This window comes from Nomascus leucogenys, chromosome 12, assembly GCF_006542625.1.
Source record: "Nomascus leucogenys isolate Asia chromosome 12, Asia_NLE_v1, whole genome shotgun sequence".
NCBI classification, from domain to species: domain Eukaryota; kingdom Metazoa; phylum Chordata; class Mammalia; order Primates; family Hylobatidae; genus Nomascus; species Nomascus leucogenys.
The window spans coordinates 28,379,892-28,403,004 of record NC_044392.1 but is presented as its reverse complement, the minus strand read 5'-3'; the positions used below and the strand labels follow the sequence as shown (position 1 = coordinate 28,403,004).

The window sequence follows — 23,113 nt, the reverse complement described above, 5'->3', positions numbered from 1 at the left end:
GAAGAGGCATCTTCTCTGTCCTGTGGTTATAAAATGAAGCAACTCAAAATTCCATTTTGATGAGAAGTGGTATTAGAATAAGAAGAAAAAGTGTCTCTTCTTTGGAAAATCTTATAAACCACAAATGGAGTTGAAAGCATCAGGTTACAGCAAACCTAGGTAGAATCTGATAAGAGACAGTTATCTTAATAGAAAAGTGCTCTTTCATTTTTCGTAATGCATTCCAGAAACCATGTATCACAAGACAGTGTGATCATTTGACTATTCTGGTTTTTTGGTCTAGTACCTGACTTTGATTCTCGTGCTCAACTTAAGTCCCCCTGAGTACTCTTTGCATTATACTCCTTCCAGTAGAAGTGAGTTCACATCCTGTCTCATAGCTTTTTTCATGATCCAAGCTATATGTCTTTAATGTTAATGTTTCACACTCACCCTCAGAGAGATGTTTCACATGCCTGGTCATGCCTGGTTGCCAATTGCTTTTGAGAGAGTTCTTTCTAGCTCATAAATCTGGCAATCAACAGTATAATTTGTTGCTGTGTTCTCTGTATATTATGAAGAGGCAAGTTCTATGTAGAAATCAATGTGTGGGGAAAAAAATGACATGGGCTTTAAAATGTAAGTGTAGGTACAGGTGTAAGTATAAGTACATGCATTGCCATGAGTGTGGTGGCAGGGCAGTGGTTCTGTGTAGGCAACTCTTATTTATACCTGATTGATGATAAGATAGCTGCGGACCCATTCGGCCTATTATTTCTCTTTTTGTTCCTAACTACTCCCTTCAGAGGAGAAGCAAAGATATATAAAATACTGATTAGCCAAGTTAATAGGTTAGAGAAAACTTGGGAAAGAAAATATATAGAAAAGAAAGGAAGTCAATTCACTTTGGGCATTCGATGATCCACGATAAGGTTAGTTGAGTTTTAGGAGCCTATGTTGTTTTAACAGCTTAAGATGTAGGCCTCAGAGATGATCATTTTTGGGGACAGAAAGTAGATTTCATCTCAGTATTATTTCATGCCATCTGGTAGTGGCTGTTTGGAAGATTAGGCTGGGACACAAGATCACAAGAGAAAGAGCCTTGAACAAGTAGTAATCTCTGCCATGGGTGCGGGAGGGAAGGTTGACAGTATGCCCAGCAAGAATTTGCCTTCCTTGGCTGAGTCCAATAGCCTCATTTCACAAACTAGAAACTGAGAACCAGGAGAATTTAAATGATTTGTCCAAGGCCTCACAGCTCTGAAGCAGTTCTGGGAGTTCCTGGTGTGCTAACTCCATACCAGCCTTTTTTTTTTTTTTTTTTTTTGAGACAGAGTTTTGCTCTTGTTGCCCAGGCTGGAGTGCAATGGTGCAATCTCGGCTCACTGCAACCTCCACTTCCTGGGTTCAAGCGATTCTCCTGCCTCAGCCTCCTGAGTAGCTGGGATTACAGGCATGCACCACCACGCCTGGCTAATTTTTGTATTTTTAGTAGAGAAGGGGTTTCTCCATGTTGGGTCAGGCTGGTCTCAAACTCCCGACCTCAGGTGATCTGCCTGCCTCAGCCTCCCGGGATTACAGGTGGGAGCCACCGCACCCAGCCTCTTCCATCACACCACTCTGCTTAGCACCTGGCCTACATAAATAAGAATAACACACACTATAGTATAGATAAGATGAGGCTACATGACCATGATAGACTGAAAAAGGGTCTCCAAAAGATATTCATGTCCTAATCCCCAGAACCTGTAACTATGTAAGTTGCATGATAAAGGAATCTGCAGACATGATTAAGTTAAGGATTTTGAGATGGGGGGGGGGGTTTAGCCTGGATTAGCCAGGTGGACCCAAAGTAATCACAAGGGTCCTTGCAGAGAAAAGTAGGAGAGTCAGAGTTAGAGAAGGGGACGTGATGACGGAAGGAAGTTGGAATGATGTAGGGTCAGGAACCAAGGAATTTGGGCAGCCTCTTGAAGCTAGAAAAACACAAGGAAATAGATTCTCCCCTAGTGCCTCCAAGGAGAGCTGCTGAGGACTCCCACAGGCTCCCTGCTTTCTTATTTTTTTGATCCTCCCCAGGACTCGCTCTATCACCCCATTTGCCTAATAAAATACAATGCATCTTTTATAAGTCTGCTAAACTACAATACGGTGCCATGAGAATTGCTAAAATGAAAAGAAAAAATATTGTTTGCAAGGAAGTGGAGCAACCAGAACCCTCATGGACTGCTGCTGGGAGTATAAGTTAGTACAACCACTTTGGAAAACTATTTGGAAGTATCTATAAAGCTTAATATATCATAAGAACAAAAAATTGCACTCCTGGGTGTACATTCAACAAAAATGCATACATATATTCATTAAAGCACATGTATTAGAATTTCATAGCAAAACTATTTGTAACAGTCAGAGACTAAAAATGTCCACCAAACAGTAGGTAAATAAATGGAGGAATGAATGTATGCATATTCTGACAATGGAATATCATACAATGAGACTGAATGATCTTTACTCATATCTAATAAGATAGATGAATGTCACAGACATAATGTTTGTTGAAAGAACCCAGACAGAAAAGTATACATATTGTGTCATTCCTGTTATACAGGCACTAATTGAAGGCATCACTGCTATATGCTGTTTAAAGTCAGATAGGTCTTACTTTTGGTGGATAGTAACTAGGAAGAAAAATAAGAGATCTTTCTAGGCACCTGGCTTATATGTTGTGTTCAACTTGTCAAATTTCATTAAGCTGTACGTTTACTATACATGTATACTACACTTCAATCAATCTTTAAAAATAAAACTCAATTAAAGCATTCCTCTGGTGTCCTAACCACTCTCCAGGATAAAATTGATTGTCCCTTCTTGGTGTTTAACTTTATCTTGGTGTTTAACTTTATGTTATGCCATACATAACAATGTATTATCAATAAGCCTTATCTTCTAAACTATGAATTCCTTGAAAACTATGTTATTTCTAACTCATTTGAATGTCCAAAGCCTAGCCCGTAGTAGTAACTAGAAAATGTTTGTTGAGTTGAATGAATGAATGAGTTTCTTCTTTTGCAATCACTTCATGCCTGGTCATTTCAACAAACATTTGATCAGTAAATACTTATATGTGATCGGCCCTGTGTTAGGTGTTTGGAATAAAAAGATTTTAAAACACAGTTCTTAGACAAGCATAAACAAATGCCAGTCAGAGTCTAAGAGTTTTATATTTAAAAAAACAAAAAGAAGAAAGAAAAATTCAAGGACTTTCTTTTTACCAGCTGTAAAAAAAAAAAAAAAAAAAAAAAAAAAAAAAAAAAAAAAAACTACGTCTGCTGACTTCCTTAGCCATCCAATGCCATTCTCCTTCCTCTCTTTACTATTTTCACATTAGCATATTGGATTACACTTTTCTGGGATTATTTTCATTCATGTTTCCTTCTCATGTTTATTTTCCTTCATGCTTCCTTCTTAGGATGCTCTATCTATCCTAAACCTTATACTTTCTTAAACCACTAGCCTTTAAGGGCAGGTCTGCTAAGATAGTGTTTCCGATCTTTCCATTTCAGGACACATAGAGAAAGTGATGTTATTGGTACTGCACACGGGGGCAAATGGGAGAAGCTACTTGAGGCCAAAGGTAAGCAGCCCATGTGCTCCCTGATGTTCCAGGTCCTGCCTGGGCTCAGAGGATTAAGAAATCAACATCTCATTCTCTGCACACCAGTATTTTATACAACACATAGTGAGAAGCTTGCTGATCTAAGGACATTGATCAGATTATATGACCATAGGGTCAATATCTATTATCATATTGTCCACCCTGGCTATGATGGCCACACAGGCCAGCAGCCATACTGCCAATCAATATCCTTGGCCTCTCCCCATTCCAACTAGCCAGCTGATAACACAGACTCAGTTCAGATTCTACCCTTGGACATAGAACTATATCTATCTCCTTTGTTTGGATGCTTTCTTAAAAGTGTCTGTTGACAGGTGAACAGCATATGCCCATGAAACAGACAACTTTTCTCTGAAGTCTCCTGGCTTCCCATTCTCCTGGACTGTGCCTTACGGAATGAGAGCTGTCAGGACCAAAGTTGCACCTCAGAAGGTGTTTGTCTGACAAGTCACTGCTGACTGTGGCAGAAAAGCCTTTCAAACATTTCCTCCCACTACATGTGGGTTGCAATAGCTAAGCACGTTTTTAAAATAAATATGACAATTTTGAAGATCAAAGACTGCCTTCAAAAGGGATATGGTTAATTCTACTTACCATGCTTGATTTATATTTACCAAAGAGAGCTAGAAATCCTGAGACTAGCTATGAAGATCCAACCAGCTTGTTGCTTTTATGACCCTGGCTTTTACTGCTGAATTACAAAAGGTGGATAGCTGGGGATAGCAGACTTAGCTATGGTACTGCAAGTGACAGAAACAGGAAGAGGTCCAAAGAAATAGAGAAGAACTTCAACAAGAAGCTAAACTGAGGGGCCCCTTGTGGAAAAGAAACTTCAGAGCAGGACTCACTGTGCGGGCAAGGAACACATTTGTGAGAAATTAGGGGGTGGAAGGGAAGTAATAACCCACATAAATTATTAAAGTCATCATGTGAGCAAGAACAAGGCTGCAAGAAAAGGTGCGAGGCAACACATGACTACACTATGCATTGCTGATAGGCAAAGGGAGCATTTCACATGGGCTGCTGAGATGAGGTGCCTAAACAGCCCTATGATGGAAAATGGGCAGAGAAACTGAAGGGGCTATCCAAACTAACCATGGGGCAATAGTCCTGGAAAGATAGAGAGATGAAGAAAATCATCTGTACTAGAACTCATCTCGTGCAGCTTACTGAATGTGGTTACAAGGAATCATTTGATAACTTCTTGTGAAGGAGGAAATGAGAAGTGAAATCCCCTTAAAAGCATGCTTGAATAACACCAGATGTTTGTTAAACTGCCTTTTGAAATAGGTGGGTCCAGATGACTGCAGGGGTTTTGATCTGCTGAGTGGATCTACAAATTTGGACCAGAGCAGAATTGATTGGGATGAGAGAGAAGCAGCAGAGCTCTGCTGTAGAGACCCCTCCTTTCTGCCCTTTTGTCACACATCACTGAGCCACCCCTCTTCATGAGTATGACCAACAACTTATAGGTGGGAGGATCATCTGAAGTCAGGAGTTCAAGACTAGCCTGGCCAACATGGTGAAACCCCATCTCTACTAAAAATACAAAAATTAGCTGGGCGTGATGGCATGCACCTGTAATCCCAGCTACTCAGGAGGCTGAGGCAGGAGAATTGCTTGAACCCAGAAGGCAGAGGTTGCAGTGAGCCGAGATTGCACCACTGCACTCTAGCCTGGGTGACAGAGCAAGACTCCATCTCAAAAAAAAGAATGCATAGGTACCACTTTCTTTTTTTTTCTTTTCCAAACAAATAGATAACAAAAGTTTTAATTGTTAAAAGGATGGTTGAGACACATATTTACCATGTCACCAGAGCACTGATTCTCACTTTCCTTGGATCTACGGATTCACTGTTGTGAATGTGATTGAGCTACAAACCTACTCATCAGAAAACTGGCCCCAAAAGCAAAAGTTTACATATAATTTCAGGAGATTCACAAATACTCCAAAATCTATTTAAGGATCCTAAATTAAATGCTCTAACTATAGAAAGGTTTGACATGCCTAGTGCCTAGGTAGCCATGACAATTCGTGCTGGATATCTGGATACAATCCTAGAAATCTATCTCCATCAATTCCAAGAGGGCCATATAAAGGAATTCCTCTAATATGTGGCTAACATGTCCATTAGCACTCTTGGAGTATCTTATCATATACCATGAGGAAAATCAGTCTTCTTGGGCTTAATTTCTATGTAAGCATGAGAATGGCAAATAAGTTAAATACTAAATTACTAGTTTTTTATTATCATCAATACATTCATGTTCTATTTAGAAATGCAATTTTGAGAGTTTATAACAAAGAAAGCCTTTGTTAACAGGCTGTTAAGGAAAGTTTCAGTGTTTTCTTTTTAAAAAAAATGCTTTGTTGACTTCATTGACAAATTTATAAAAGGTTAACATGGCTTCATCTAGTTGAAATTATGACTCACATCAACATGATGACAACTGTGTGTACAGTTCATGTTGTGCTCATACTGTACGCCTTCTTATTTGTGGTCCAGAAGAATGGCTGTTGCTCTTTCCTTCTTCATCCAGAGTCTTTTTGGTAGCTTTTAATTCCTTCTTCTGCTTCTCTACCTTCTGTTTCTCCAGCTGGGTTTGGTATTTTCAAACTTTAGTTATTTGGTTGGCTTTTCCCTCCATCCTTCCCACTGCTGCCTCCAATTCACACACTAAGTTGCCTTTCAGTTCAACAGTTGGCAACTCCTGGGTAAGTTCTGCATGTTGCTGGTGATTACAGCTCCTATGTCCAAGTTCATCCTGTAAAGTCTGTAAGACTTCTGACAATTCCTCATTAATGCTGTCAGAGGAGGGAGGTATTACTGACAACTTCTTACTTTTAACACCTCTTGAAGATACTTGCTTTGCCAAAGGAACACTAATGACTGATCACTGCACAAAGCTTTGCTGTGTTGCTTCATTAGATGCAATGCAAGACAAGCTGAACATTGGCTGCCACAGCATGGCTAAGACTTTGGACTTCCCAGCTACAAATGGCACATCACCCAAGCATAATCTATAATGTACTGGTGCACCAAAATAGTTCCTAGAACTTAGTTTTTCTTGTGGTTTGACTTTTTTAAAAATTCTTCCTGCACTGGGAAAATGTGGACCTGCCTTATCTTCAACGATAAGTCTATTTGTTTCTAGACCAATCTGTAACTTAGCTGCCTTAATTTGTACATGTTTCCTTTCCTGTTCTTCTTCAAAGAGTTTTGCTACCAACTCTCACATTTTTCTTTCTGCAAGGGCCTGCACTGTGGAAAGTTATACTCCCATTCAAAAAGATTCAATTTTTCAAGTTGGCTCCAAACATGTCTTTGACAGTATTGCCGTTCTCTTTCTAGGGAAACCTGTTTCTGTAAGACAGATGTCCTCTCCCTTTCTGCATGCGTTATCATACTTCACATGTATTCCAATTGTTTTCCTAAAAGATTACATTAATTTTCTGCAGCCATCAACTGAGATATCAGTTCTTGATTGTGCTTTGATTCTTCATTCTTTGAGTTCTCCCTTTCTGTATCTCTTCATCCAGTACTTTCTTGGATTCAATTGTTTCTCTAGACAAGGTTTTCACACTTTCTTCTGCTGGAATCCTTTCAAGTTCCAAGCGTCAAATCTTACCTTGAAGATTCTTAAGAGCAGAAAATATAGCTCTGCTGTTGCTTTCTGGATAGGCAAGTGTAGGCTTATTTGGGGAGTGTCACAGATCACTATTAAGGAAAGGCTTATCAGATGGATATACTACATTTGGAGATGAAGAATGCTGAACCAGACTTCCTTGAGGCCTTGATGATTCAGCTAAGATGTTCGAGAACTGAGAAGCAGAGGCAGCAGAGACCAACGCCATCCAGGGAGCCTCCACAGGTCCGAGACAGGGTTGTTGTACTCTCCTTCACAACTCAGGAGCTGCCCACCAGGGGTGATCCTAAGCTGAACCCCTAATGGAAAGGGGGAAATGTGCTGGTGCTGGGCTTAGAAAGCCCTGCCACACGCTGGTGCCACTTTCTTAGTCTGTTGGGGACAACCACATAACTCAATCTGGCCTTAATCATAAATTTTGTCACCATGTGAAAGCCAACCATTTTTTGAAGGACAATTTGGTAATAAATAACAGATATTTTTAAACCCAAAGCCTTTGATCCAGAAATTTAATTCCTAGGAATCTGATGTCCAGAAACACTCATAAATGTGTACAAAGATATTTTTATGGATTTCAGTTTAGCATTGTTTATAATACAGAAAGAATAAAAATATCTTAAATGTCTATCTATAGGGGATTAATTTAATTATACTATATCTATACTTTGCATTTCTTAAGAAGACTAAGTATATATATATATATATATGTAATGAGGTGGAATGGGGTTCATAACATATTGTTCAAAAAAAAAGAAAAAAATAAGTATTTTATCATCTTGTTTTTGTTATAAGTTTATTTTTTAACTTTAAATGGACATATGTGTACATATATGTTGGGGTGTATGTGTACATATATGTTGGGGTGTATGTATACATATATACACACACATATATATATATACATACTCACAGATGTAAATTTGTATATGCATAGAAAAAGTGTGAAGAAAAAAACTCACTCCTAGTAATAAGCAATGGTTTCCTCTGGGGAACTGGATGGTATTTTTGCTATGTTACTTCTGTATTATAATTTTTAAATAATTTGTACTACCTTTGCAATTTTAAAAATCAACAAAAATACTTCTTAAGGGAGTTGATACTATGTTGCATGTATTTTGTTATCCAATCAGGATTGCATTACAATTAAACTAATTATATTGCTTTAAAGTGTAAGAAAACAGTGTTCGGTATTCTTTGGTCTCTCCCACTCTACAACAAATATAGGGAAATGGGAACATCACATCACTATTATACCACTAACTGTTCAAGGGGATCTAAATGTCATATCACGCAGGGCAGTAGTCAAGTTTATACAAATTGCTATTTTAATTACACAATTTTAAGAAAAAAAAATATAAAATTATGAATATAAAATCAGGTATAAGGCTAAATATTTAGAAAAAGAAATCACAAAAAAATAAGTTCAAGAACGCTAACAAGCCAGGCATAGCAGCTCATGCCTAACCCCAGCTACTTGGGAGGCTGAGCCCAGGTATTGAGGCTGCAATGAGCTATGATGGTGCTGCTGCACTCCAGTCTGGGAAACAGTGTGAGACCCTGTCTCAGGAAAAAAAAAAAAAAAAAACAAAACAGAAAAAAGAATGCATCATTCTCAGGTGAAAAGTCACTTGGAAAAAAGAAAAAAACACATGAAAGCTAACAAACACAACAATGATATAATCCAGAAAAATAACAACTTTTATTAAAGTTGCTAGTTTTAGAATACATTTCTATAATACTATTTTCTTACACTTTTTGGCTAGATGCTCTTTAACAAGAATTTTGTAATATCATTTTCTACAGAGGCCACATTACTTAGTGTTTCCTGTAGCACAATTTATGGAAATATGTTTTTTATTATTGACTGTCTCAAAAGGCTTTTTTTTTGCTTCAAAATTCATTATTGTTAATGACATGTAAAATGTTTAGGATCATTGTCCTATAATGAGGGGAAATTCTACCAAGTGTCTTTCATATATCAACTGTAAAATTTCAGGACACTTCGAGTTTCTTGTAGAGCGAGTAATCTTAAACAATCATTCATTAAGATCATTCATTAACTGATTTGTCATCAATGTCCTCATTGTAGTAGCATTTCATGAGTTTTAGATTATTTTTTGTTTGTATGTCGTGTCAAATCAGCAAGAAATTTATTTTCGTTATGTTTGAATAATTAATCTCTCTTAATTAATTTAATCATCAAACAAGCTAAGAGTTGATCATTACTTCTGACGAAATTTACCTCTTTCTATTAATGACATAACTGGGTTTTGGGTAAAATAAATGTTTTGGGGTATGGTCTGTATGATGTTTCATATGGAACCACCAAACTTTGTCAGGACAAGATTCATCAAATACACTAAGATGTTTCATAGCATATTGGTATGCATAAGATATGCAAGTTTACATATATATAGACTATTTGTTATACTGCTTAGGATTTATGTCTTATACAGGCAATAACAAATGCTGGTTAAGATGTGGAGAAAAGAGAACCCTCATACACTGTTGGTGGGAATGTAAATTAGTAAAACCATTATGGAAAACAGTTTAGAGGTTCCTCAAAAAACTAAAAACAGAGGTATCATGTGATCCAGGAATCCAACTCCTAGTATATACTCAGAAGAAAGGAAATCAGTATATCAAAGAGATATCTGCATCCCCATGTTTGTTGCAGCACCGTTCATGATAGCCAAGATTTGGAAGCCACCTAGTGTCTATCAACAGATGAATGGATAAAGAAAATGTGGCATTAATACGTATCCACAATGGAGCATTATTTGGCCATAAAAAAGAATGAAATTCTGTCATTTGCAACAACATAGATGGAAGTGAAATACGCCAGGAACAGAAAGACAAACATTGCATGTTCTCACTTATCTGTGGGAGCAAAAAGTTAAAATAATTGAATTCATGGAGATAGAGAGTGGAAGGATGGTTACCAGAGGCTGGGGAGGGAAGTCCAGGTGGAGGAGTTGAAGGAAACAGGGGATGGTTAATGGGTACAAAAAAAATAGTTAGAAAAAACAAATAAGACCTAGTATCTGATAGCACAACAGGGCAAATATAGTAAAAAACAATTTCTTTGTTCATTTTAAAATAACTAAAGGAGTATAATTGGATTGTTTGAAACATAAAGGATAAATGCTTGAGGTAATGGATACCCTATTTACCCTGATGTGATTATTGTGCACTGTATGCCTGTGTCAAAATATCTCATGCAACCCATAAATATATGCACTTAATATGTACCCATAAAAAATTGAAACAAAAATTAAAATATATATATGTCCTATAAACACAAGAATTTGCATAAATCCGATTGGACACAATTTTCTTTGAAAAGTATGTGATGCAGTATAACTATATATGCTGCCTAAAAAATAAATTCCTGACATAAGAGAATGGCCATTTTCTAGATCTTTGTATTCTGGGCCCTCGCTTTACAGGCTACTTCTAAGCCCCTGGGAGGAGCCCTCGCATGAGTACACATGATTATCCATTTGTCCAGTCTGGAAAAGTCAGATAATTTTACCACATATGGTTAATAACACTGTGTCTTCCCATACTGACTTCTCCATCACACATCCCTTCATGTTAGATAGTGTTAACAATGGGCATTTCTGAGAGCTGGACTGAATCATTCAGAGAACTACACTCTTTGCTACAATTCCACACTCTCACGACTGCAAGGACGTTCCTCAGAGTAGCTTCCAGCCCCATACACTCCATATCTTGTCTCCCTTCCATGGATCAACATTTGTATATTTTACCATGGCACACATTCATCTGGTGATACAGCCTCCAAACCTATCTCTTTGTGTTACAGTGCCGGATGAATCAGAACAGAGGATTCCATTTTCTAGAAACCATTCCTATGCGAGATCATGTAGTAATAATTCACTACACGTGGAAATGACAGTAAAATACATAAATACCTCCCACTAAACCTAAATTAAATGAATCCTCAACTTAACCTCCCCAAAATGCTCACTTCCAACCCTACCAACAGAAAGGACTTTTGACAGAGAAGAAGTTGTAGTGTTAAGAGTTGGGGGTTTTATGGGGTAAAAATAACTTCTTTTTGCAAATTTTGCAAAAACATAAGATCATGCGAACCCACTGCCAGTGTCCCTCTAAGGAGCTCATGCCATGAAGGACCCTGAAGTTCAAGCTTCTTTAACTTCATAGAAAATCTGCCTCTGAACATAAGACCCTGCTCAGGGAAAAGGATCATCAAAACTGTCTAACAATTCCCCAATGGAACAAAACCCTAATGTGGCCTATGAGGGCTAATGTGGCCTATGAGAGCCTGCCTCCTTGACCTACACCTGTCTCTACAGCATCTCATACTGAGAGGTGAAGCCAGCTGGACTTGCTGGATCGAGTGGAGACTTGGGGAACTTTTCTGTCTTACAAGAGGATTATAAAATGCACCAATCAGCACTCTGTAGCTAGGATTCTAAAATGCATCAATCAGCACCCTGTAGCTAGCAAGGGTATTGTAAAATGCACCAATCAGTGCTCTGTAAAATGCACCAATCAGTGCTCTGTAAAATGCACCAATCAGCAGAATCCTAAAAGTAGCCAATTGCAGGGAGGATTGAAAAAAGGCACTCTGATAGGACAAAAATGGAACACAGGAGGGGACAAATAAGGGAATAAAAGTTGGCCACCCCCATTCAGCAGCAGCAACCCATTCAGGTCCCCTTCCACACTATGGAAGCTTTGTTCTTTCGCTCTTCACAATAAACTTTGCTACCACTCACTCTTTGGGTCCATGCCATCTTTAAGAGCTATAACACTCACTGCAAAGATCCATGGTTCCATTCTTGAAGTCAGCAAGACCACAAACCCACCATCAGGAACCAACTCCAGACACATCTTGGGGGCTTGTCTGGAATATTGCCACATGGTGAGTACCATTGGACCCCTTTTGCTTACTATTCTGTCCTGTTTTTCCTTAGAATTCAGGGGCTAAATACCGGACACCTGTTGGCCAGTTAAAAGCGACTAGTGCAGCTGCCTGACTAAAGGAACAGGTGTCAGGCTTTCTGGGAAAGGGCTCTCTAACAACCCCCGACTCTTCGGAGTTGGGAGTGTTAGTTTGCCTGGAACCAGATTCCGCTTTCCCTGTACTTCTGGGCTGAGACGAGGGTCAACAGAGAGGAAAGCCATTCAGCTCCGGGGTCCCGACAACAAGTTCGTTGACCCTGCAGCCATGAGCAGAACTCTCAAAGTTACATTGCCCAAGCGAGACTAGCCCATCTATCCTATCTATCCTGACCCTTGCCTCCTAGGTCCTAATGCCTGTCAGACAAACTTCCTCCCGCCTCTCTTCTCCGAGGCTAGTCCTGTTTCTAAAAACCACTCCCTGTCCCTGGTGCTCTTCTAGTTTATCCTATAAGAATGATATCTAGTATAAATTTCAGGACTCTGTTCCCTTCTTTAGGCACTCAGGCTCACCAATTAGAAAGATAAAATTATTGCCCAAAGCCCCATCAGTGGGGGGACTATCTGGAATTTTAGGATCCCTCCTCAGACTAGCAGGGCTAAAAAAGGCTATTCCTGAAGCTAGGATATGGGGAGCCTCAGAAATTATAGACTCCAAAATTGGGGGGGATATCATTCCCATTCATATGATGAGAGGTGAGGACTAAAGGCATCACTCTTCCCACCCTGGAGATCCCTTCCCTCCCTCAGGGTATAGCCCTCCACTCCATTTTGAGGCATATCATCTTTATAGGACAAGTGTAAAGTCCCAATACTAACAGGATAAAAGGCTTAAGACTCTAACAGGTTTTTGAGAATGTGTCAGTAAGGGCAACTAAATCTGACTTTCCTTGGTCCTCTTTGTGGTCTAAAAGGAAAGGCAACGGTGCAGGTTTTCGAGAATGTGTCAGTAAGGGCCACTAAATCTGGCCTTCCTCGGTCCTCTTTGTGGTCTAGGAGGAAAACTATTGTTTCCACTGCTGCTTCGGTAAGCGCAACTATTCTGAACAGCAGGGTCCAGGGACCGTTGCGGGTTCTTGGGTGGGAGGAAAAAAAACAGACCAAAACCATGGGCAGTTTTTTCCTTTCAGAGAGGAAACACTCAGGCATCAACAGGCTCACCCTTGAAATGCATCCTAAGCCATTGGGACCAATTTGACCCACAAACCCTGAAAAAGAAGTGGCTTTTTTTTCTGCAATACAACCTAGCCCCAATATTCTTTCTCTGATGGGGAAAAATGGCCACCTGAGGGAAGTATAAATTACAATACTATCCTGCAGCTTGACCTTTTCTGTAAGAGGGAAGGCAAATGGAGTGAAATACCTTATGTCCAAGCTTTCTTTTCATTGAAGGAGAATACACAACTATGCAAACCTTGCAATTTACATCCCACAGGAGGACCTCTCAGCTTACACCCAATTCCTAGCCTCCCTATAGCTCTTCTTCCTATTAATGATGAGCCTCCTCTAATCTCCTCCACCCAGAAGGAAGCAAGCAAAGGAATCTCCAAGGGACCACAAAAAACCCTGGGCTATCAGTTATGTCCCCTTCAAGCTGTAGGGGGAGGAGAATTTGGCCCAACCCTGGTACATATCCCCTTCTCCCTCTCTGATTTAAAGCAGATCAAGGCAGACCTGGGGAAGCTTTCAGATGATCCTGATAGGTATACCGATGTCCTACAGGGTCTAGGGCAAACCTTCTACCTCACTTGGAGAGATGTCATGGTATTGTTAGATCAAACCCTGGCCTTTAATGAAAAGAATGTGGCTTTAGCTGCAGCCTGAGAGTTTGGAGATATCTGGTATCTTAGTCAAGTAAATGATAGAATTACAGCTGAAGAAAGGGACAAATTCCCTACCAGTCAGCAAGCCATCCCCAGAATGGATCCCCACTGGGACCTCAACCCAAATCATGGGGACTGGAGTCAGAAACATCTACTGACTTGTGTTCTAGAAGGACTAAGGAGAATTAGGAAATAGCCTGGGTACATGTCCCCTTCTCCCTCTCTGATTTAAAGCAGATCAAGTAGATCACTGAATTATTCAATGATATCCACCATAACTCAGGGAAAGGAAGAAAATCCTTCTGCCTTCCTCAAGCGGCTGTGGAAGGCCTTAAGAAAATATACTCCCCTGTCACCTGACTCCCTTGAGGGTAAATTGATCATAAAAGATAAGTTTATTACCCAATCAGCCACAGATATCAGGAGAAAGCTCCAAAAGTGAGCCCTGGACCCTGAACAAAATCTGGAGGCATTATTAAACCTGGCAACCTCAGTGTTCTGTAATAGGGACCAAGAAGAACAGGCCCAAAAGGAAAAGTGAGATCAGAGAAAGGCCGCAGCCTTAGTCATGGCCTTCAGACAAACAAACCTTGGTGGTTCAGAGAGGACAGAAAATGGAGCAGGCCAATCACCCAGTAGGGCTTGTTATCAGTGTGGATTACAAGGACACTTTAAAAAAGATTGTCCAATGAGAAACAAGCCCCTTACTATCCGAGGAATCCTGGGACAGCCTGTATCCACGTATTTCTCCCACCTCCTCAGTTGTAATTGGGAGACTTTGCTCTTTTCACATGCCTTTCTTGTTATGCCTGAAAGTCCCACACCCGTATTAGGGAGGGGTATACTGGCCAAAGCTGGAGCTATTATCTACATGAATATGGGGAACAAGTTACCCATTCATAGTCCCCTGCTTGAGGAGGGAATCAACTCTGAAGTCTGGGAATTGGAAGGACAATTCGGAAGGGCAAAAAATGCCCACCCAGTCCAAATCAGGCTAAAAGACCCCATCGGTGTAATTACACCCTACAACTTCAAGCCCCAGCTGATCATAGTAACTTCCGAGTCACCCAAACAGCTCCATTCAGATGGTTTGTCCGCTTCTCAGGGACTTCAAAAATCATCACCTCCTCCCTGCTTAACAAACAGTCCAGGTTTTGTAATGGCAAATATACTCCCTGCATGACCATTCACCCCTGGACCCCCTGCAGCAGCATCACCACCACTAGTGAATGCCTCCTCATCCCCTCTTTCAATCACTCTTTCGAATGGTTCCTAGTCGATACAAAACTATTTTTTCTCCAATGGGAAAATAGAACACAGGGAGCCACTCAGTTTGCTCCCGACGCCCCTTTCCAGCCACTCACCAGAGCTACCTTGGCAAGTACTCTAGGAATATGGGAAAATGCAAACAACAAACTCACCCACCTTTTTAACATACACAACCAGTTCTGTCTACCCAGCCAAAGTACATTCTTCTTTTTTTTTTTTTGAGACAGAGTCTTGCTCTTGCTCTGTCACCCAGGCTGGAGTGCAATGGCGCAATCTCAGCTCACTGCAAGCTCCTGGGTTCACGCCATTCTCCTGCCTCAGCCTCTCCGAGTAGCTGGGACTACAGACGTCCGCCACCACGCCCGGCTAATTTTTTGTATTTTTAGTAGAGACGGGGTTTCACCGTGGTCTCGATCTCCTGACCTCGTGATCCGCCCGCCTCGGCCTCCCAAAGTGCTGGGACTACAAGCGTGAGCCACCACGCCCGGCCTGGTATATTCTTCTTATGTGGAACATCGACCTATATCTGCCTCCCCACTAACTGGACAGGCACCTGCACGTTAGTTTTTCTAAGTCCCAACATTAACATTGCCCAAGGAAATCAGACCCTATCAGTACCCCTCAAAACTCAAGTCTGTCAGTGCAGAGCCATACAACTAATACCCCTACTTACAGGGTTAGAAATGGCTACTGCTATAGGAACTGGAAGAGCCAGATTATCTACTTCATTATCCTACTACCACACACTCTCAGAGGATTTCTCAGACAGTTTGCAAGAAATAACGAAGTCTATCCTTACTCTGCAATCCCAAATAGACTCTTTGGCAGCAGTGACTCCAAAACCGCCGAGGCCTAGACCTCCTCACTCCTGAGAAAGGAGGACTCTGCACCTTCTTAGGAGAAGAGTGCTGTTTTTACACTAACCAGTCAGGGATAGTACGAGATGCCACCCAGCATTTACAGGAAAAGGCTTCTGAAATCAATGCCTCTCAAACTCTTATACCAACCTCTGGAGTTGGGCAACATGGCTTCTCCCCTTTCTAAGTCCCAGGACAGCCATCTTGCTATTACTCGCCTTTGGGCCCTGTATTTTTAACCTCCTTGTCAAATGTGTTTCCTCCAGGATCGAGGCCATCAAACTACAGATGGTCTTACAAATGTAACCCCAAATGAGCTCAACTAACAACTTCTACCAAGGACCCTTGGACCGACCCACTGGCCTTTTCATTGGCCTAAAGAGTTCCCCTCTGGAGGACACTACAACTGCAGGGCCCCTCCTTCACCCCTATCCAGCAGGAAGTAGCTAGAGCAGTCATTGCCCAATTCCCAACAGCAGTTGTGGTGTCCTGTTCAGAGGGGGGATTGAGAGGTGAAGCCAGCTGGGCTTCTGGGTCGGGGGGGACTTGAAGAACTTTTCTGTCTAGCTAAAGGATTGTAAACACACTAATCAGCATTCTGTGTCTAGCTAAAGTTTGTAAATGCACAAAGCAGCACTCTGTAAAAACGCACCAATCAGTGCTCTGTGTCTACCTAAAGGTTTGTAAATGCACCAATCAGTGCTCTGTAAAATGGGCCAATCAGCAGGACGTGGGTGGGGCCAAATAAGGGAATAAAAGCTGGCCATCTGAGCCAGCAGCAGCAACCCGCTCGGGTCCCCTTCCACACTGTGGAAGCTTCATTCTTTCGCTCTTCACAATAAATCTTGCTGCTGCTCACTCTTTGGGTCTGCATTCCCCTTATGAGCTGTAACACTCACTGTGAAGGTCTGCAGCTTCACTCCTGAAGTCAGCAAGACCACAAACCCACCAGGAGGAACAAACAACTCCAGACGCACCACCTTTAAAAGCTGTAACACTCACTGCAAAGGTCTGTGGCTTCACTCCTGAAGTCAAGCTAGACCAAGAACCCACCAGAAGGAAGAAACTCTGGACACATCTGAAGGAACAAAGTCCGGACACACCATCTTTAGGAACAGTAACACTCATTGCAAGGATCCACAGCTTCATTCTTGAAGTCAGCGAGACCAAGAACTCACCAGAAGGAACCAATTCCGGACACATTAGGAGAAATACCTAATGTAGATGACGGGTTGATGGGTGCAGCAAACCACCATGGCATGTGTATACCTATGTAACAAACCTGCACGTTCTGCACATGTCTCCCAGAACTTAAAGTATAATTTTTTTAAAATACCATGAAAAAGAAAAGTCTTCCCCAGGTGATTCCAGGGTGCAGCTGGGACTAGGACCTTTAACCTACAGTGTTCCTCTTCAAATACTTGACTGATTCCTATTCTTTTTCACATCCCACAGTGATCAGCATTTCCTAAGGTGGACCTTTCCCTGCCTGCCTGCACTATGTCATATCTACCATATCACCTACCCTCAGAGCCGCCATGCACCACTCCTTCATGATTGTAATAGCTAGCATTTATCAAGGCCTTAATATGTGCAGGGCACCATTCTAAGAGATTTACTGTTTTCAGAAAAAAAAAAAAAGTGCCTCAAAACTAAGAAGTGAGCAGCTGAAATTCTGCGTCTTTGCAGAACCAAATTAATGGCAATTACCTTTTTAAAAAACAAACTCGAGCTCTGGTACTCTGCTTGGGATCTCTGTTTGACACTGTTTCATGCTTTTATCTTAGTTATCCCCAACATATGTTGAGAGATGAAATCTTGTCATTCCAATTATCAGGTGCAGGAGGTCAGGAGTGGGGGGGAATTAATTAGCTGCTAGTGAGTAGAAGCCAAGGATGTAACTAAACATCTTGCTATGTTGCTAAACACCTTACAGCCCCTGCCACAACAAAGAATTCTTTGCCCAAAATAGCAATCCAGGCTGAGGTTGAAAAACTGTCTACATAAATAAAAGTGCATGTGTTCAGTACAGAGAAATAGGACTTTACATCAGTAATGTTTATTGAGTAGAGGTAGTAGACCAACCAAATTTTGTGAATAGCTTCTTTAGTGAGGTATCATTTAAACCAAGATCCATTAACATTTTTAAAATTTTACTTTATCATACTTAACAAACAAAAAGGAAAGGAAAAAGCTGATTTGTCTGTCTGTGGTTTGTATAGCTTGGGATTCATTCATTCACAATATTGAAGATTACCTTATTTCCTTTTCAGATTCTGGAAAGAGACACTGTGGTTTTGGGAATATCTGTTTGAACATTAAACCAGTTATTATCATTGAAGGAGAATATACAACTATGCAAACCTTGCAATTTACATCCCACAGGAGGACCTCTCAGCTTACCCCCATATCCTAGCCTCCCTATAGCTCCCCTTCTTATTAATGATAAGCCTCCTCTAGTCTCCCCTACCCAGAAGGAAATAAGCAAAGAAATATCCAAGGGACCACAAGAACCCCCAGGCTATCAGTTATGTCCCCTTCAAGCTGTAGGGGGAGAGGAATTTGGCCCAACCCTGGTACATATCCCCTTCTCCCTCTCTGATTTAAATCTTGTCATTCCAATTATTAGGTGCATAAGAAAAAATTATTATTATTTCTTATGCTCTGAATAAGAAAATCTCGAATTCCCACAGAGAATTAAGCAATTTAATCATACTGTAGATTAATTTTTTTCAGATCAACAGTGTTAAAACAGATTCTTTAAAGAGGCAACTTATGGAGAAAACCAGGGACTGGGACCACAGGGGCAGAGATTCAAGTCCTCGTTCAATCACTTCCCAGCTATGTCGTCATGAGCATATTATTTACCCCTTCAGATCTGACTTTCCAGTTGTATAAAATGAGGATCAAAATGCCTACCACTCAGGACTAATTTGAGGATTTAACGAGGTGATATTAATAAATCAACTGGCACACAGTAGAAACATAGCAAATGACAACTTACGTTGTTATCATCATCATCATGACCATCATCATCTCCTTTAGCCCCAATTTTCTGGTAGGCGTGGGGACACTAGCCACTTCATGTAAGTCAAAGTGAGTAGAAAACGAGTAGATGCATTTGACATTGCCTGCACATAACTGGCTTTCGGTACATTCATTCATTGAATAAATATTTATTGCATGCTAAAGGATGTGAGGAACTGCTCCATCAGTGTGAAGATCAGCAAATATCCCTACCTTGGTGATACTTACACTTTAGAAGGGGGAGATAGAAAATAAATGATAAACACAATAAATAAAGTAGCATATTAGTAGATGATAAGTACTCTGGAAAGAAATACAAAGTACAGTAGAGTAAATGAGATCAGGAGAAGCAGGTCAAGGTCAGCCCCACTGAGAATAAACATTTGTGTGTGTTAGGGGGAGAACAAAGGTTGTTAAAGGTATTCCCAAGAGCGGTGTACAATATTGTTCTCACCTTCTTTAGAGTTACTATAGTAGCTCTAAAGCAAAAAATACATTTATTTTATAAAAAGCACCGAATTCTAGGAACCATCCTTGCCTTCCCCCACCACATGATTCCCCTCATGACCCTGACCCCCTCTTCCAGCACCAGAGCATACGCAGTGGTCTTCCCTCTACCAGTTGTGGTCCCTGACAGTCTACTAAGGATTCTGGAAGTGCTACTGCAAATTTAGAGAAAAAAAAGTGATGGAACAAATTTTTAATATACAACTTACAGAAATCTTGCCATATTCTTTTTTTCAAATGTTCCAACAAGGTGCATATACACTATACACTATAAGGGCTGCACATGTCATGTCACTGCTACTAACAATCAATCAACTGAGACCCATTTCTTCTAATGAATACGTTCTTATATTTACGTGCTACTACTTACCTATGTTAAATATAAATTTTTATTATTTCTATTCTGTTGCCTTATATCCCAATTCATAAAAATGGGTATATAGTTCAAATATGGTTTTAAGGTAGTCATAGTGCTGAAATCAGCATCATAAATGATATAACTCAAAATAACTGGAAGCACAAATAGCAAACAGGACTCTAGTACTAATTTTTTTAAGTAAATCTGCATTTGCTGGGATAAATGACTCTGTAGGTAAAATGACTTTTCCCAGGCAGCTAAAAATGGAAAGTATAAACAGGAAGTAGAACAATGAATCCTTTATCCAAACAATGAATTTCATTGGGTTCTTGATGCATTTATCTCTGGCCCTAATTATATCAATTATTATGAAATTTTACCAACCAGTGGCATGAGGTCATCAAAACTTTTCCAACAATCTAAAAACACTGTTGAATTGTTTTCATAACAAGGGCAAATACTGCCTTTCAGGAAGAAAGCATTATTTTAACCCTAAAGACAGAGAAAAGAAAAAACTATAAGAAATATTATTCAAAGTTGCAGCCCTCTTAGCAAAAAACAGCTGCAGGTCACACTATAGCTAAAAAGGTTAATAACAGCCACAAAATTAGTGATGATGTTATACTCAGAGAGAAAGCAGGACAAGCCATTGACATAATTTCTGTAATGTTAGGGGCATCCAGCAGCAATTGTTATTATGTGAACAAGCTAGTAGAGATTTTGTGTTACGCCTGTAATCCCAGCACTTTGGGAGGCCGAGGCAGGTGGATCACTTGAGCACAGGAGTTCAAGGCCAGCCTGGCCAACATGGTGAAACCCTGTTTCTACTAAAAAACACAAAAATTAGCCAGGCGTGGTGGCACATGCCTGTAATCCCAGCTTCTTGGGAGGCTGAGGCATAAGAATTGCTTGAACCTGGGAGACGGAGGTTTCAGTGAGCCATGATGATCATGCTGCTGCACTCCAGCCTGGGCAACAGAGCAAGACTCAGTCTCAGAAAAAAAAAAAAAAAAAAAAAAGAATTTATCATCAGAAGGGTAACAAAACTTTTAAAGATTTAGAAAATTCTCACCTGATCATGTAAAGAATGAAAAGGTATATTAGGAAGAGAACACTAGGGTATGGCCAGGTCACTGTTTGATAAGGATATTAGTATGGATGGACAGAAGTCAAATGTTATTATCAAGACAAGGGAAGAAGGACCCCAAGGGCATTTCAGAGATCTTCAAAGCTGCCATTTACATCACAGGCCCAGAGTGTCTATGGGCCTTGAGGACCTTGAGAGCAGAACAGTGGCAAATGAGGGGTGCAGGGTGCCTGTGGGGCCTTGGGGCTCATGCCCATGGCTACCTCAAGTCTCTGTTCCCCACATTCTGGTGCAGTGCTCCTCAACTGCCCTAGCTGTGGCTCAAGGGGGCCCAGAGGTGGCTTAGACCACTGCTCTAGAAAGCACAAGTGGTAAACGTTGGCAGTGTCTGTGCATGTCAACTCTAAAAGTGCATGGAGTGTAAGAGCTATGGAGTCACAGCTACCTCCACCTAGATTTCAAAGGATGCCTCAGAAAGCCTCAAGGCCCAGGCAGAGAACAGCTACCACAGAAATCCCCCAACCAAGGCAATGCCCAGTAGAGTTGTGGGGTCAGAGCCACTGCAGAAAGCCCTCATTAAGGCAATGCCTAGTCGAGCCATGGGAGTGGGGCCACCACAGAGAGCCCCCACTGGGGTAATGCATAGTGGGATCAAGGCTGCCCTTGAGACTTGTAGAGCCATCAGCATGCGACATCAGCCTGAGAGCTGCAGGCATCTGACTCCAACTCCAAGAGCAGCTGTGTGGGATGAACCCTGTGAATTCATGGGGATGGACCTGCCTGAAGCCTTGGGAGCCCAATCCCCACCCCAGTGTGTTCAGAAGGCAGGATATGGAGTCAATGATTATTCGCAAGCCTCAAGATTTAATGTTGTTTGTCTTATTGGGTTTTGAACTTATTTGGGACCTATTACTCCTTCCTTCTTTCCTATTTCTTCGTTTGGGAATGGAAATGTCTGTCCTACTTGTATTTTGGAGACACCTAACTTGATTGACTTGACAGGTTTACAGCTGGAAAGCAATTTGCCTCAGGATGAAACACACCTTTGATTCTAAGCCATGTTTGATATTGATGATACTTAGATGAGGCTCTGGACTTAGACTTTTGAGTTGGTGCTGGAATGAGTTAAGATGTGTGGGCTATCGGGATGGAATGGAGGTATTTTGTATGTGAGAAGGACATGAATTTTGGAGAACTAGCAATGAAATGCTGTGATTTGCATGTTTGTGTTCCCTTCAAAATTCATGTTGAAACTGAATCCCCAATGCAACAGTATTAAGAGGTGGAACATTTAGGAGGTGATTAGGCAATGAGGGCTCTACCATCCTGGATGGGACTAATACTTCATAATAGGGCTAGAGGGAATGGCCAGCCTTTCCCCTACATGAGGACACAGCATTCAAGGTACCATCTTGGAAGGAGAGCAGCCCTCACCAGACACTGAACTTGCCAGCACCTTGATCTTCAACTTCCCAGCCTCCAGAACTGTAAGAAATAAATTTCTATTATTTATAAGCTACCCAGTCATAGGTATTTTGTTATAGAAGCAAAGATGCATTAAGGCAGGGGGAACATGCTTATGTTTTTGAAAGACAGGTTGAGTTGAGATTCCTTCCTGAAACGGATAGTCAGTTGAGATCATTGCTGTATTTTCAAGTGCCTCAGTCAGCTGTATGTTCAGAGCCCTAACTAGCCTGAAATTATCCCTCAGGGCTAAAATATCAGGTTTTTAGAGCTGAGGAGAAGATATTTTTAAATTTTTAATTGAAATATGGTAAAAAAAAATTGTTCATTAACCATTAACTTTATTCATATATCAAGAAAACAAACCTATTTCATATTACTGAGCATATTTTAAAGCCATAAAATACCTTATTCTCATGTTAATAAAATGATTTTCAGAGTTGAATGAAAGTGAAGGATGGATTG

At 40.7% G+C, this 23,113-nt stretch overlaps 1 protein-coding gene and 1 pseudogene across 2 annotated transcripts in view; both read right to left on the bottom strand.

The window, feature by feature from the left end:
- Positions 1-23,113, bottom strand: part of TNFSF4 (TNF superfamily member 4) — a 230,892-nt gene that overhangs the window by 193,111 nt on the left and 14,668 nt on the right. The window lies entirely within an intron of this gene.
- LOC105740566 lies at positions 6,093-8,067 on the bottom strand (annotated as a pseudogene).